This window comes from Macrotis lagotis, chromosome X (assembly GCF_037893015.1).
Source record: "Macrotis lagotis isolate mMagLag1 chromosome X, bilby.v1.9.chrom.fasta, whole genome shotgun sequence".
Classification (NCBI taxonomy): Eukaryota; Metazoa; Chordata; class Mammalia; order Peramelemorphia; family Peramelidae; genus Macrotis; species Macrotis lagotis.
In genome coordinates, this window is record NC_133666.1 from 552,961,396 (window position 1) to 552,977,813 (window position 16,418).

General features: G+C 33.7%; 1 protein-coding gene across 4 annotated transcripts in view; it reads right to left on the minus strand.

Moving 5' to 3' along the window:
* STK3 (serine/threonine kinase 3) overlaps positions 1–16,418 on the minus strand; it is a 511,742-nt gene that overhangs the window by 258,602 nt on the left and 236,722 nt on the right. The window lies entirely within an intron of this gene.

A 16,418-nucleotide genomic window follows, 5' to 3' on the forward strand; every position in this document is an offset into this window, starting at 1 on the left:
ATCTAATTACAAGATCAAAGTCCTAGGGTTTGAATTCAAACATATTATTGGAACTGACACTTAAATTCTTCAACCTCTTTGTTCTCTTGGCAAACATAGTTATTACCTCTCTGAAACAGAATGTAATAAATATAAACCATCCAAAACTAATATAATGGCCTTTTAAAAAATGTCCTTGCAAAATTAAGAGTCATGATAAAGGTAAAATAATATGCCAAGTTCCTGACAACTTTAGTATTGCAGAAAAATACTTCCGTTTTGGACCCCAAAAACTTTTCTTGTGATTAAAGAGGAATTAGAACAATGATTTAGTATACCTCATTTTGTAAGATAAAGAAGCTTCTTTTTAACAGAGTAAAACCAATTTTTTTTTACAAAAGAAAAATACCTAAAAATCTAAGTATTGATTTTTTTTTTCAGACATAAAAGGTAAAATGAAGTATGAACCAGGTCTGGATCCCCATATCTTCAGTTTCTATTTATCAAACAGAAAAATCTTTCCAACTTTCTCCTTTCCTGTATAAGACCAAAACTATGTGATGTTCTGTTTGTATTACAATTACACTAATTCAATGCAGGTCACTTGCTTTTTACTGAGTCCAGATGACATTTAGTAAACTAAACATGGGCCAATTAGTTTTAAAAAAAAGAGAGAGAGAAAGAGCTGATTGCCTTTGGGTAGGTCATACAGTGGCTACAGGACATCATTGCCTGAACTTCATTTTGGCTAACACCAACCATACGGCTGAATTTAATAACGAGTACTGCTGCATTCCTTTTAGGTTTCTCACATTTGAAAATTCAAATTTAAATGCCTTTTTTTTTCTGATGATAGATGTGGACAGCACCTCTGTAAAGTATTGGTTTATTCCTTATTCGACTCAAATACATTATCTGAAGCTACTAAGATGAAATCTCTATTTAAAAAAAATGTCCCTAGTGGCTAACTAGCCTTTTAAAATTTGTTGATTTGAACTTACTGCTTTGCAAAGGAAAAACACAACACTGGTGATTTAGTGAACACCAAAAATAATAATGATCTAAGCCTCTATAGTTTCTACAATAACATTTGTACTCATAAATCAACCTGAACTACCATGTAATTATGCATACAATAAGCTTTCCTGATAACATAGAACTGACTAGGTACATAGTGAAAAAATAGCCATAATCGAAGAAGCAATACTTTTATCAACATTCAATCATCAAAAAAAAGATATAGCCATTTTCTTTAAGTCATATCAAATTATAAAAGAATCATATTTTAAAATGTATATATATATATATATGTTATATTTTTAAATTCATGGTTAGGATAGTAAACAACTACTTTTTAAAAACTAAGGTGAAAGATACATGAAATCTAAGAAGAAACCAGAATGATGATTTCTTTTAAGTATATTAAGACATAACGTGTAGTCACAAAATGTTTAGTCTAGACTGATAATTAAAACAACCAAAAAAAAAAAACTTCCTAAAGTCTTGCCCACAGTAAAATTTCTGAAAGAAGTGTTTATGAAAAAAAAATACAGTAATGAAAATGGAAATCATTCACTCTGGGAACTCTGATTGCATCATTGTTAAATCACTGTTAAATGATCTGTATCCTAAGGAAGCAGAGAAGTTCTGAAGTTGTGTAAACTACTACAGAGGTGACAATAACAATCAAATCATTACTCAGAATAGAACTAGAAAGCATTTGGTCAATAGAGGTGACTTCTTATTTCATAAAACAAGAGATTATTATCACCTTATTATTAAAAATGATGTGCAATTAAAATGAAAATGTTAACCTTTTTAATTTAATTTTTATGTCTGCATTAATTCTTTATGCACTAATTTTGACAAAGATCACTGAAATACAGAATTCATTATCTAGATAAATCTGAGTATAAAGTCTCTTTTAACAAATTTAACTTGAACACAAAAAAGGAGGTGGAAGAGAAGTCAAAGATACAGGCCTGAGTTACAGTACTCAAAGAGTTGGGCCAAAGCTCAAGTTTGACAGAGAGAAGATTCACATTACCATGACTGATAGGCAGAGGAAATGATCTGGATACTTCAGAGGTTCAATCTTTCTCACAACCTCTCCACACTAGGTAGTGATTATCTTTAGAAAGACAGGAAGGACGGCTAGGTGGTACAGTGGATAGAGAACTGATCCTGGAGTTAGGAATACCTGAGTTCAAATCCAACCACAGACACTTAATAATTACCTAGCTGTGTGGCCTTGGGCAAGCCACTTAACACCATTTGCCTTGCAATCAGTCAATCAATAAATAAATAAAGACAGGAAAACACATCACAAAGAGTATGAAGATCAAGGAGTGAAGAAGACAAGAAAAAAGAGATGGGAACAGCTAGGGAGGGAAGAAAAACTCTGAAGTAACATTATTTTTAATTTGTACCAAAGTTTCTGACAATAATGTTGATCATTAAAACATTCCCAACATAAAGTAGATATTGCTATATTTTAAATATAATTTTATTAATATGAAGTCTTTATTACAACTGAAAATGTTCCAATAGTATATTCCTTTGAACTGCTGATTAAGGGATTCATTTTAATGAATGGCTAAGATTGTGCCTGAACACTAAAGGGCCCAATAAACAGAGTCAGGTTTCAACTCAACAAAAGAAATAAAATTTGTACAATAAGAACTATTTTTAAAAAAATTGAACAGATTGTCTCATAAGATGATGAAATCCATATCATGGGAAGTAATCAAGAAATGACTGGTTATATTTTAAATACTTATAGAAGGAATTCATCCAAGTTTTATATATATTAGAATTCTAAGAATCTATTATTGGTAAATAAGACTCTAGAATGCTAATAATTATGTCAAAAAAACCCTGAAGACCATGTTGTCTTTTTGCTTATATGCATAGATGCTGCTAAGGTTGTTTACTGCTTGTACATGCTTCTACAGAAATATACTGTATCAATATGCAAAGAGGGAATATGTGGCAGTGAAATGTCCTTCTTAACAGCCAGAATTTTTGACAAAGTTTGCAAAGTAATCTATAGATATTATCCCATTTGATCCTCAAAACAACCCTGAGAAGGAAGTGTTACTATTATCACCACTTAATAGATGAGAAAACAGGCAGAGAAAAACAGAGGAAACAGAGGAAGCTATTATGTATCTAAGGCCAAATTTTAATTCAGGCCTTTTTGACTCGAGATAGAATGCTCTATTCACTATACCATCAAGCTGCAATGAGTTACCACTGCAGAGGTTAAAGAATCTAATCCAACCCCATTGTCAGGGTTGAGGAAATTGAAGTCTATTAAAAGGAAAGTGAATTTGTCAGGGTCACACAATGAGTTCAAAGCAGAAATTGGGCTCTTTGGTCTGAAAAGTCAAAATAATATAGTGTACATAATATGAAATCCATAAAATCACAAAAGGAAAAAAAATTAGGCTGAACAAATGTTTATTTGTTTCGGGACTATGATGTATACTTTTTAAGCATGGCAAAATTTCTTAAGAGTGGGATTGTATAATTTTTTTTTTTAGTCTCATTGACCCCTCTGGCATTCTGGACCTCTTCTTACTGAGGACATGCCTTACTTTCCTGGAACATGTCTTACACTTCCCTATCTCCTTATTGATATCATGTACTTCTCCCCAACAATCTTAAAAGTTGACTTCATATAGTTACTATTATTCTGACTCACCAACCCTTCAAGATGCAGCTCAAAATTCACTCTCATCTTTCTTCTTTGACAAAATTCGGTTCAGTGATCACATCACTGAATCCTCATAATGCTAATTTTTATATTATTTATATGTCATATATCTCAAATTATTATTATTGTTAATCAGTGTATTGTATATAGCTCTCCATCTACCATCTACATTATAAGCCCCTTGAGGTCAAGTGCCAAATCCCCTTCAATTTTGCATTCCCTTTGATTCTTATTACACTGACTTGCACAAGCTCATAAATATATGTGTGTGTGTGTGTATACACAAATACAAATACACACATATATACATACACACATATATAATGTGTGTATATATACATACATGCATTATATCTGTGTGTGTGTGTGTATATATATATATATATATATATATATATATATATATATGTATATGTAAAAGTTTCTGTATTCCCTGGAGACAAGTATGCTAGTCCTTCCATGAACTGGTATCACTTTCAAAAAGAAACTGTTGAAGTGAATGGGTCAATGGTCTGGCACTGTTTATATATCACTGCTTTCAACAGTTCTCACCCTCATACTAATCTGGGTAGAGTATTTACATATTTGCACTAAAAATGATGAACTCCTTTAACTAAAAGACTAGGTATTATTGGAAAAGAGGTGAATTTTCAACTCTACAGTCAGGAGATAAATAATTTATAATATATATTTAAGTACAGTATATTTTAGTTTAAGAAGTATTTGCGTATACACTACCTTCTTGGACTCTTTGACAGATACAGAAGTTATCTGGCAAAGTACATCTGAAGGAGTTTATAATCCTGCACAAAATTTAGTATTTAATTTTTTTTAATAACAAATCTAGTCTGCAGAAGGGACTGGATTTGTTATTTTTAAATTTTAAGTACTAAATTTTAAACTGAATGTGCTAAATTATGTTACAGTAAAATCAAATGCTATGAAAATTTAGAAATAGAAAAGATTACCATTGGGATGAAACAAATGGTTAAGATAAATGAGGAGGGGCTAGGTCACACAGTGGATAGAGCACTGGTCCTGGAGTCAAGAGGACCTGAGTCCAAATTTGACCTCAGACACTTAATACTTAGCTGTATGACCTTGGGCAAGTCACTTAATCCCATTTCCTTGCAAGAGTAAAAAAAATAATAATAATTAATTTTAAAAAGATAAATGGAGGAGGTAGGAATTGAGAAAAGATAGGTAATATTTGTCTAAACAGTAAAAAGAGCAAAGGTATTCTAGATAAGTTGAGGAAAGGATAAAAGCAAAAGTAAAAAGCACAGAGACAGAAAAACAAAATCATAGTAGTGGATGTGCATAGTAAAGAGACTTCAAAATGGAATTCATTTCAGGAAAAATAATTAAGAATATTGGATGAATAAGATTGTACCAGATATTTTATCAAGAATAACATTATGGGAGGAGTTAAAAAAAAGCTGCTATACCAAAATATTTGTAATAGAGAATATTTCCTAAATATATAAAAAGCATTATAACTAGAGCTATCAGGAAGAACCTAGAAAGATTGATCTCATACTTAATTTATCATTAAAATACTAGTTTTCTTTATATATATATATATATATATATATAGAGAGAGAGAGAGAGAGAGAGAGAGAGAGAGAGAGAGGTACTATGTCTTTAGAAATGAAATTTATAAAATATTTAGCTTAAACTGAGTAAAGAATAAGGAAAAACAGCTTGTCAAATATGCATTAGAAAAAAATTATTGTTCACCACAACATTTTGGCTTTTAGGGGCAAAAATGCAACACAGCTCTGTAAGAGCAAAATACTAAAAAATACAAAATGATGATCCTTTCCCACAAAAAAGCAAATTACTTCAATATCAAATAAGATCCTTCATTGTCCTATCTCAAAGTAGGGCCTTCTATAGGTTAAAATGAAGAAAACTAATAAAATTACAATTATCTTTGGCTGCAAACATAAGGCAAAAGATTAAGACTTTAAAAAAATCCAAACACAGTTATACATTTTAGAACAAGGTTTTTTTTTAATTAGGATGAACAAAGACACATTTTTTTTTTCATGAGTGGGGAAGGGAGAGAGAGGGAAAGAATCACAACTTTAATTCAATATAACTGGTTCCCCTTACAATCTTGAGCATTTTATTTTATGCTTTAAAAACATTATTATGAGAAAGGATGTATGGACTTCACTAGTCAGCAAGCTCCTCTTTTAGAGGGTTTTAAACTTCAAGGAAAGAGGCTTTATTTTATCTGTGAATCCCAAGCACATAGCACACTAAATACATGTTTATAGAATCGAAATATGGTTTCCAGAAAAAAGTTGGACCTCTAATGCACTGGGTTATTTATGTAATCAAAATCATAGGCAAAAGAATGTTTATCAGGCTTCTATGAGGAAATTTCTATTTGAATTCAACCACATCTTTTGATGCTTTCTGGAGGGCTTTTTTTTTTTTTTGAGACCAGAATATATAGGTGAGAGACTTATGTTAATTTGGCATAATTTAATTTTACTTTTATAAAGAATGAAAATTGGATTTATTTACCAAGCTATGTTGAATTTAAATGCATCATCTATCTAAATGGTGCTGAGTCACATAAAATTGATTACAAAAGTTCTTTTTTGTTTGTTTGTGGTTTAGGCATATGCATCTGTGTTTTTTGTAGGTTAGATTGTAGCAAGACTAGGGAAGAGTTCTATCTTTGCAGGCTTATAAAGATATGAAAGTAATTTGCTCTTTCTATATAAATATGAAAATTATATAAATGTGTACTTGATATTATGAGCTAGAAACAAGTATAAGGCTCCATTATATACAACTTCCTCATGAGAGACACATACACACACATGTTTGTGTGCAATTTAAATTCATATTTAATGTCAATGTCAAATTTCTATTTCTAATTTTTGTCATATTTGCATGTTTTGACAAGTGCCTCAGATCTTTTGGCTGAAAGAAACTACCAGAAAGATGAAATTATCAACTTTATTGCTTAAATCAAGGATTCTATTAGCACATGTACTATTTGCCAAACCCTCAGCTAAGTACTAAGGACACTAAGAAGGGAAACAACATGCAAACAGCTGCATATAAATAAGTTACAAACAAGATAAACAGGAAATATAAACAGAGGAAATACATTAGAGTCAGGAGAGATTAAAACAGTTTCCTGTACAAAATGGGACTTATCAGTTGCCTAGCAGGCAGATGGAAAAGAGAAATGGAGGTGAGCAGAGAGGGTAGGGATGAATAAGCAGATTGAAATTCATAAGCAAAGAAATGATCAATAAATCAGATGATGAGATTACCAAGTCAGAAGAGTGGCTTATGGGACATCCACAATTAACTTGGGGTGACATGGATAAAGATCTAGCAGAAGAGACTGAGGACTGTCAGGAGAACTAGGAAAAAAGGAGAACCTCATAATACACCTGCAAGAAATGAGTTCATCAAGGAGGAGAGGGTGATTAACTATGTCAAAAACTTCAGAGATATCTAAAAGAAGAGAAAAGATCACTGAATTCAGCCATTAAGAGATCACTGGTAACTTTGGAAAGAGCAGCTTTGATTGAATGAGGAATTCAGAAAACAGGCTATAGAAAGTTTAGAAGATAGTGCGAGGACAGGAAGGGGAAACAATTATTGTAAATGACCTTCTCTAGGAGGCAGATCATGAAAGGAAGAAGAGATATGGAATGACATTTAGTAGGGATAGAAGAAACACGTTGAAGAGCTTTTGAGGAATAAGGCATATGATCATGTTTGTAGGCAGTAGGAAAGCAGATAGTAGTTAAGAGGGATGGAAGCTAAGTTAGTGGGGATGACAGAGATGGATCAATCTGTTAGAAAAGACAAGATGGAATGGAATTACTTGTGCTGGTAGAGGGAATGGTGTTGACAAGAAGAAGGACTATCTTATTATGTGATTAAGGAGGTGAAGGAAAATATGGTGGCAAAAGGTATTTGAATAACACAAGAAGAAAAAGAGAAAAAGAAAGTTTTAGTGAATGCCAAGCTTCTCATTTGAGAAGATGGGGGAGGGAGACCCATGAGAAGTTTGAGAAGAGATGACAAGGTTTAGAACAGTATGATAAGTGAAATGGTGAGTTAATCAGGAAGGTATAAAATGATTGCTTAGCAGCAGTGAGGACCCCATTGAAGCATATATTGAAGCATAAATCTGTAGCAGATCCATTCAGAATGACTCATGATTTTATCTACCTTTATTCAGTAGTCCATGTGTAGGAGCAAAGGCAGCAGTAAGAGTAATCCGAGGTTGGGGCGTGGCAAGGCAAAATCAGTGATGTGAATTACAGACAGAATTAAAGAGAAGAGTTGTGTATTTTCGTTTCACTTTTATTTGCATTCTCATATCATATTTACTCCTGTACCATAAACTTTTGATTCTTCAGTTTCTTCTGGTATAACATTTTCTTTTGAGAAACTTGCTTTTCTGGATTAGGAACAATTTGCTCCTTTTCAGCAAGTATCATTCCAATATGGCAAGAACAACTCACGTATGGGTTGTTTCGACCATGAGCCCTGTAAATATGCCATCTCATTTTGGAAGCCTTGTTAACCTGGATATACTCAATGACAAGAGAATCCATATCTATACCCTTCAGTTCAGCATTACTCTCTGCATTTTTAAGCATATGCAGAAAAAAATTCAGCATTCTTTTGGGGCCAACCATCCTATGTCTCACCCCACTGCTCAGCCTGTGCATACCTGCCAATGCCATCATTATATTGATGGAATGGAACACATTGTTTGTTCAACATGACAGCTTTCAAATACTTGGTAGCTTTTCAGATATGCATGTCATAGATGGCTTGGGCTGCTTCACAGATTTCTTGAAGTCGATCCAGAGACTTGCATAATTTTGTGGGGTTCTATGGATCAAGAGAGTACCTCACTTTTTAAATGATTACCTAGGACAGCTCAAGGGAAGAGAGTGTAGCTTCAGTGAAGAGTTGGACAGATTCATCAATGGGTCAAAATGAGGAAAGGAGAAGAGTATGGTCAGTGAAGGGTTGGAGGTATAGGAGAGAAATGAAGTCAACAGATTTGAGGCCACAATATAGATAAAGAAGTATTGGTATTGGAAGACAGAGAGGGAGGGAGAAATCCAATAGGTGTAATTAGGTAAGGAAATTTCAGAGTTCTTGAACATGAAAGTTGTTCATTTTGGAATGATGGCAAGATCAAAAGTATAACCATTTCTGAATGTAGCTGAGGTAGAGTGGAGGAGTAATTCATGTGAAATTAGTGGACTGAGGAAGTGAATTTAAGAAAGTTTCTAGATCTATAGATCAATAGATATAGAAACTGAAGTTCCTCAATATAGGGCAAGAGTTGGGTAGGAGAAAAAAATTTAGTCAAATATGTGAATTAAAAGAGCTTACATTTAAAAGGATCTGAGTTCTTATAATAAGGAAGGGGAAATAAGTCAAAACTTCAATGTTATATAAGCATTCATTTAATATAAGGCAAATAGAATAGCATTAAGAAAAAAGAAATTAAAGGAATTAGAATAAGCAATAAGGAAATAAAATTATCTCTCTTTGCAGATATGATCTTGGATTTAGAGAATTCTAGGGAATCAACTAAAAAAACTACTTGAAATAATTCATAACTTTACCAAAGTTGCATGATACAAAAAAATGACCATTAGCATTTCTATATATTATCAAAGTCCAGCAGCAAGAGATAGAAATGATGGTAAACAATATAAAATACTAGAGAGTCTACCTGCCAAGACAAACCCAGGAACTATATAAACACAAATAGAAAACACACACAAATAAAATGAAATCTAAACAATTGGAAAAAATTTAATTACTCATGGGTAGATGAGCCAAGATAATAAAATGACAATTCTATCTAAATTAATCAATTCCTTCAGTGCCTTATCACTCAAATTATCAAAAAAAAATTTACAGAGCTGGAAAAAATGCTAACAAAGTTCATCTGGAAGAACAAAAAGTGAAGGAGAGCAAGGGAATCAAGTGAAAAAATTGTGATGAAAGGTGGCTTGGCTGAACCAGATCTCAAACTGGATTGTGAAACAATTCTCAAAACAGTATGGTGTGGTGTAGTGTAGAGTGTAGTGTGGATGGTTCGGTAAAGTTGTCCTTTGTTCTCGAAGAGGACCAAAATGACATTACTATGTTACAGTCAGGATATAGTGTGTCAGAGGGTGACTGATCAGATCAATATGATCTCAGAATGCCCTACCACAGGTCAGGTACAAATAAGCAATGTGAACATTTGGGGTAAATTCTCTAAATTTGCACATCTCATATTTCTTTTCAGCTATTACAACCCTGCTTTGCTTCCGGAGCATAGCATCTTCCTTGATGAGGGCATGCTATGCTGGGTGGTCCTGTGCCAGGGTCTCCCTTGTCTTACAACCAATTCCAAAGTTCTTAAGAGAGATCTTGAGAATATATTTGTATCACATTTTCCAACCACCTTGTAAGTGGCTTGTCCCAAGTAGGTTCTTCATAAAATAATCTTTTTGGCAAGTGGACGTTTGGCATTTGAACAATGTGACCAGTCATCAGAGTTGAACTCTGTAGTAGAGTTTGAATTTTTGACAGTATCATTCAAGAAAGGATCTCAGAGTCTGGTATCTTACTTTGCAGGTGATCTTCAGAATCATCTTTCTAAGAAAGTTCAAATGGAAGCAATTTGGTTACCTGGCATGGGACTGGTCGACTGTCCAGGTTTCACAGGCATACAGCAATGAAGTCAACACAAATACCTCTTCTCTCCCACACTTTCCTTTGGAGCCTCTCAAAAAGAGCTAGCTCTGGCAATGCTTGTGTCAGCCTCATTTACAATGCGTATATTTCTGGAAAGTACACTGCTGTACTCAATGGTGCCACCTACAGTATTTCCCCATGTTTAAGACATCCCCATGTATAAAACGCACATAATCTGGGGGCCTGAAATTTGAAAAAAAATGTATTAAAGTTAATGAACTCAAGTTTTATCCAATATAAAATTCATACAACTCCTCATCACTGTCAAAACTCCCATCCATTAGCTTTTCTTCATCTGTATATGGATGATGAATCACTGTCTGAGGAGAGGCTCTGAAAGCTCTCCTGCCTGTGCTCTGGTCTCAGGTTGACCACAAGGCCTCCCTGGGCAAGTCTAGTGTGTGGATGCATGCTCAGTCCACCCCATTTCATTAACCTAAAGCATGACATGTGTCCTCCTTTGAAATAAGGAGCTTCTTTTTCATCAGCAGTTCTTACCTCACGCTGAACCATCTTTGTGGACACAGGAATTCCACTTGCTCTTTGCTCTTCAATCCATCTCTTCAATTCCCTCTCTAAATCAGGCCATTTGGCTGACTTGCCTCTCATGACCTTCTTCTGCTGTGGCATTTTCAGTTGGGTTTCTTCTTCCTGTAGCCAGTCTCAGATTGCTTTTTCAGTTGGAAGAGGACCAAACCTAAGTTCAGTTGTACACATTCCATTCACTTTTGCAAACTAGATCACTTTGAACTTGAATTCCACACTGTACAAAAATCTTTTCTGAGCCATTTCTCGGCAGAATGTGGCAAAACATAACCTAATATACTGGTAACAAATGCGAAAAAATGAGTGCAAAGACAAGCACGAAAAAGCAGGAAATGCAAGTAAAAAAAATCTAAAACCACTGTATAAGATGCTCTCAGTTTTTAGACCCCAAATTTGTCAAAAAAGGGTGAGTCTTATACATGGGGAAATGCAGAATATACAGTATGTGATGCTGGTTGATGGAATGCCTGTGCTTTTTTTGTGTTAACATTAGGCCAAAATTAGCACAACAACAGAGAATGGATCTATACAGTGTTGCATTGCAGCTTCAGAAGCTGTACTAAGTGCACAATCACCTACAAGAAAATCATCACTCCTACTTTGGTCTTGGCTTCTATTCTTTTCAAGTTGAAGAATTTGCCATCAGTGCTGTAGCTGAAGTGATAATAATCAAAACAATTGGATACTGGCCAAGAAAATAAGATTGGTGGATCACTGAAATAGATTAGGTACTGTTAGATTTACTTAATGTTTTGTTCTTCATTTTCGAAGACTGTGACATCAGGGAGGTGATGCCATGACAAGTCTTTGAATTGGATTTGAGTGAGGGGGGTGCTGTACTAAGTCATCAGTCTTCCTTTCTCCTCCAGAGTCATCTGGGTTTGGTGACCAGATATGAATCAGGATGACTGGAGATGGCCCTGGATGTGAGGTAATCAAGGTTAAGTGACTTGCCCAAGGTCACACAGTTAATTAAGTGTCAAGTGTCTGAGGGTGGATTTGAATTACTGTCCTCCTGATTCCAAGGCCAGTGTTCTATCCACTGTTCCACTTAGCTACCCCAGGTTTACTTTACATTATAGGAAATGACCACAGTAATCTAGAATATGATAAACCCAAAGATTCAATTTAGAATAAACTCATTATCTGGCAAAAAAAACTGCTGGGAAAACTGGAAAACAGTATAGTAGAAACTAGGTATAGATCAACACCCCACAACAAATACCAAGATGCAATCAATTATTTATTATTTATACATAAAGGGTAATAAGAAAATTAGGAAAACATAGAAAAGTTTATCTGTCAGATTTATGGATAAGGATGTAAGTCCAAAGAAAATATAGAGAGAATTACAAAAATGTAAAAAGAGATAATATTGATGATATAAAATTAAAAATATTTTGCACAAACAAAACCAATGGAACCAATAAGGAAAGCAGGGTGGGGTGGGGTGGGGATTGCAACAAATATCTCTGACATTTCTCAAATAAATATACAAGTGAGTCAAATCTATAAAAATACAAGTCATTCCCCAATTGATAAATAATCAAAAGATATAAACAGGCAGTTTTCAGACAAAGAAAACAAAGGATCTATAGTCACATGGGAAAATGTTCTAAATCATTACTGATCAGAGAAATGGAAATTAAAATAACCCTGAGGTACCATACCACTCCATACCTATCAAATTGGCTAACATGACAAAAAAGGAAAATGGTGGATGTTGGAGATGTGGGAAAATGGGATATTAATGCATGGTTTGTGGAGTTGTGAACTGATCCAACCAATCTGGAGCACAATTTGGAACAATGCTTGATCCAGCAATACCACTAATAGGTCTATGTCCCAGAAACATCTTAGAAAAAGGGAAAGAGATCTATTTGTTTGTTTGTTTGCAAGGCAATGGGATTAAGTGGCTTGCCCAAGGCCACACAGCTAGGTAATTATTAAGTGTCTGAGGCCAGATTTGAACTCAGGTACTCTTGATTCCAGGGCTAGTGCTCTATCCACTACACCACCTAGCCGTCCAAGATCTATTTGTAAAAAAAAAATATTTATAGCAGTTCTTTTTGTATGGGCTAATTGAAAGGAAAATTGTGGCAAATGATTGTTATGCCAACCAATGACAGCAACTATTCTGAAAAGGGTGATTAAAAAAAAAATGAAGCCTTTAAGGGGTTGATGAATTGGACTTAATTCCAAAAAGACCTCTTGGAAGAGCTCAAAAAGGATTTTAAAAACCAAAAAAAGAGAGGAAGAAGAAAAATGGGGAAAATAAATGAATCACAGGCAGGAGAATTATGAAAACTTAACTGAAGAAAACAATTTTAAAAGTAAAACTGATCAGCCAGAAAATAAAATTAACCAACTGGAAAAGGAAACAAAAAAGCTAACTGAAGAAAATTAAACCTTAAAAACTAGAACTGGACAAAGTGAAACGAATGACTCTGGGAGACATCAAGATTCCATCAAACAAAATAAAAAGACTAGAAAAAATAGAAGAAAATATAAAGTACCTCTGAGGAAAAATGATCTGGCTTTTCGGCAGACCAATAATTTACAAATTTTCTCTACTGGATCTATTTGCATATTATTGGTCTTCTTAAAAGCCACGATCATAAAAAGAGCTTGGACAATATCTTGCAGGAAATTATCATGGAAAATTTCTCTAATATCCTATAATAAGAAGATAAAGTCCTTGAAAGAATCCAATGATTTTCTCTAGAAAAAAGATCAACCCTTGAGAATGGTACTTCTATCAGGACAAATAAAAGGTGTATACTTTGATAGAGGGTGTAGGTACAAGATAGGTAATAAAACAATGAAGACATGAAAAAGAAGATTATATTGAGAAAAGGAGGCATGAGAGGATAGCACCACTTGAAGAGGCACAAAGGACCTATTATAGTAAAAGGAAAGAAGGGAGGTGTGAGCACTGAGCAAATCTTACTCTCAACAGATTTGGCTCAAAGAGGGAATAATCCCCAAATGGGTTTAAAAGTTAATCCTACCCTACAAGAAAATGAGGGGAAAGGAAAAGGAGAAGGTGAGGCTAATAAAAGGGAAGGGCAAAGGTAAAGTTAAAGTAAGGTAAGTAGAATGGGGAAGGGAAAGAACAGGGCAGAGTATTAATAGAAGGGAAGGAAGATTGAGGGCTGCAGCAATTAGAAACAAAACACTGGTAAAGAAGGATAAAGGGAAAGGAGAAAGAAAAGTACAAAGAGGAGAAGATAGAATGGACAGAAATACAGAATTAATCACCTTAACTGTGAATGTGAATGGGATGAACTCTCCCATAAAACAGAAGTGGATAGCAGAGTGGATTAAAAACCAGATTCCTACCATATGTTGTTAACAAGAAACACATTTGAAGTAGAGACATACATACACAGAATAAAGGTAAAAGGCTGTAGTAGAATATATTACACTTCAGCTTAAATAAAAGAAAGCAGGAGCAGCAATTCTGATCTCAGATAAAACAAAAGCATAAGCAAGGAGAAAGACATTATAAAGCCAAGTCTAACTAATATAGGTGTATTTGTGAAATTTTGTCAAATACTCCTTATAATGCCCATCAATTGAGGAATGGGTGAACAAGCTATACAGTATAGGAATGTTACAGAATTCTAGTTTTCTGTAAGAAATCATGAGCAGCCTTACTTCAGTAAAGATTTGCATGAACTAATGCTGAATGAAGCAAACAGAATGAGGAGAGACTTACATACATTAAAGTCAACATTGTGTAATGATCAACTATGATACATGCAACTCCTCTTAGGCTGTGATCAAGGACAACCCTGAGAGATCTTTTAATGAGCGTTTCATATACAGAGAGGAAAATACGGATTCCAAATGCAAAGCACATGTGCATATGAATATATCTGTATTTCATCCATTTTTAATAGGAAAAACAGAATTCTTAATTTTTCCAATGGCAAAACTGTGTCCATTCTACTTCCTTAACATCTCTCTGGTTTAAACTGACCCCAATGTCAAACTATTAGAATTGATTTCTAAAAATTAGTATTTCTATATTTCATTCATCTTTCACACGAAAGTAATTTTCCATATGTACTGCCCAGGGCACATTGCTTTTTCTCCTCAGAAACTTTCTGTGCCTTCTTAGTAGCTAACACATAAATCCTTTAACCTTTCTTCAAGACCTGCTAAAAAGAGATCAAGTAGAATGAGCACAGAGCAGAAATTAAATTGGCAATGAAAAGATCATGGATGACTTTGGATAAAGAGTTGAAATGATAAAATCAGAATCAGAAGCTAAAGGATTAAGAAAAGAGGAAGAAAAGAAGTGAAGGGAAGAAAGGTAGATAGTTTTTGCATAAGAAATATTACAAAAATGGTAAGATTTAAAGAGGCTTTCATAAGGCTGGAGAGTTAGGGGTTTTTCTTAAACTAATAAATAGCTAATCTAACTTTTAAAAAGAGAGAGGAAAATCAAATTGTTCCAACCTAAAAACAAAAGCAGAAAATTCATAACTGAAGGTGAAAGAAAAAATTATCAGAAACTATTTTGCCTAGTTATATACTACAAAACAGACAAATTAAAAGGAAATGGATATTTACAAAAATATTAAAATCTAAATTAACATAAACAAAAATAGACTGACCAAAGAAAAAAATGAATAGATTATAAACGAACTCTCAAAGGAAAAAAAAAATCTATGACAGATGGAATTACCACTGAATTCTCTCAAATATTCAAAGATCAATTACAATATTACATCAACTTTAGTAACAATTAGAAAAGTTATCTTTTTATTATTGCAAGAAACCAATATCCAAAAGATCACTCATGTAACATTTTTAATAAAGTATTAGCAAGTTACAAAAACATATTGAAAAGATTATCAATCATTTCAAGTTTAAGCTTATGCCAGGAATGTATTTCCACTTCAAAATGTCTACTCAGTTCTGGTCTTTTCAACAGGAATGCTTAGAAATCTTTGAAAATATTAAAGGTTTTTGTATTCCCAAAAGAATTATACTTTCCTAAAAGGTTATTCCTGTTTTTAAGCCTTTATCTTTTGCCTTTTAAGATATTTTACTAAAAGATCTCCCCATCCTTCTGATAACAGCTGACAGCTTTTGTTTGATCCCTACTTTTTAGTGCTTGAATTCTTTCATTTTAGTTATCATTATCTCAGTAATATTACTACCTTTATTATTATCATTATTACTTTGATTAAGACATCAAAGCTCTGAATTTGGGCTATGACATTCTGGAGTTTTTGGTTTTGATTTTTTTTTCTTACTTTTCAGGAAATTACTGATAGATTCTGTTTTTTACCTTGCCTTCTGGTTCTGAAAGTGCTGTGCAGTTTCAATCATAATTTCTTGTAATATGGAATTCTGACTGTTTTGACCAGTTTTCAAATAACCCAATAATTCTTAGATT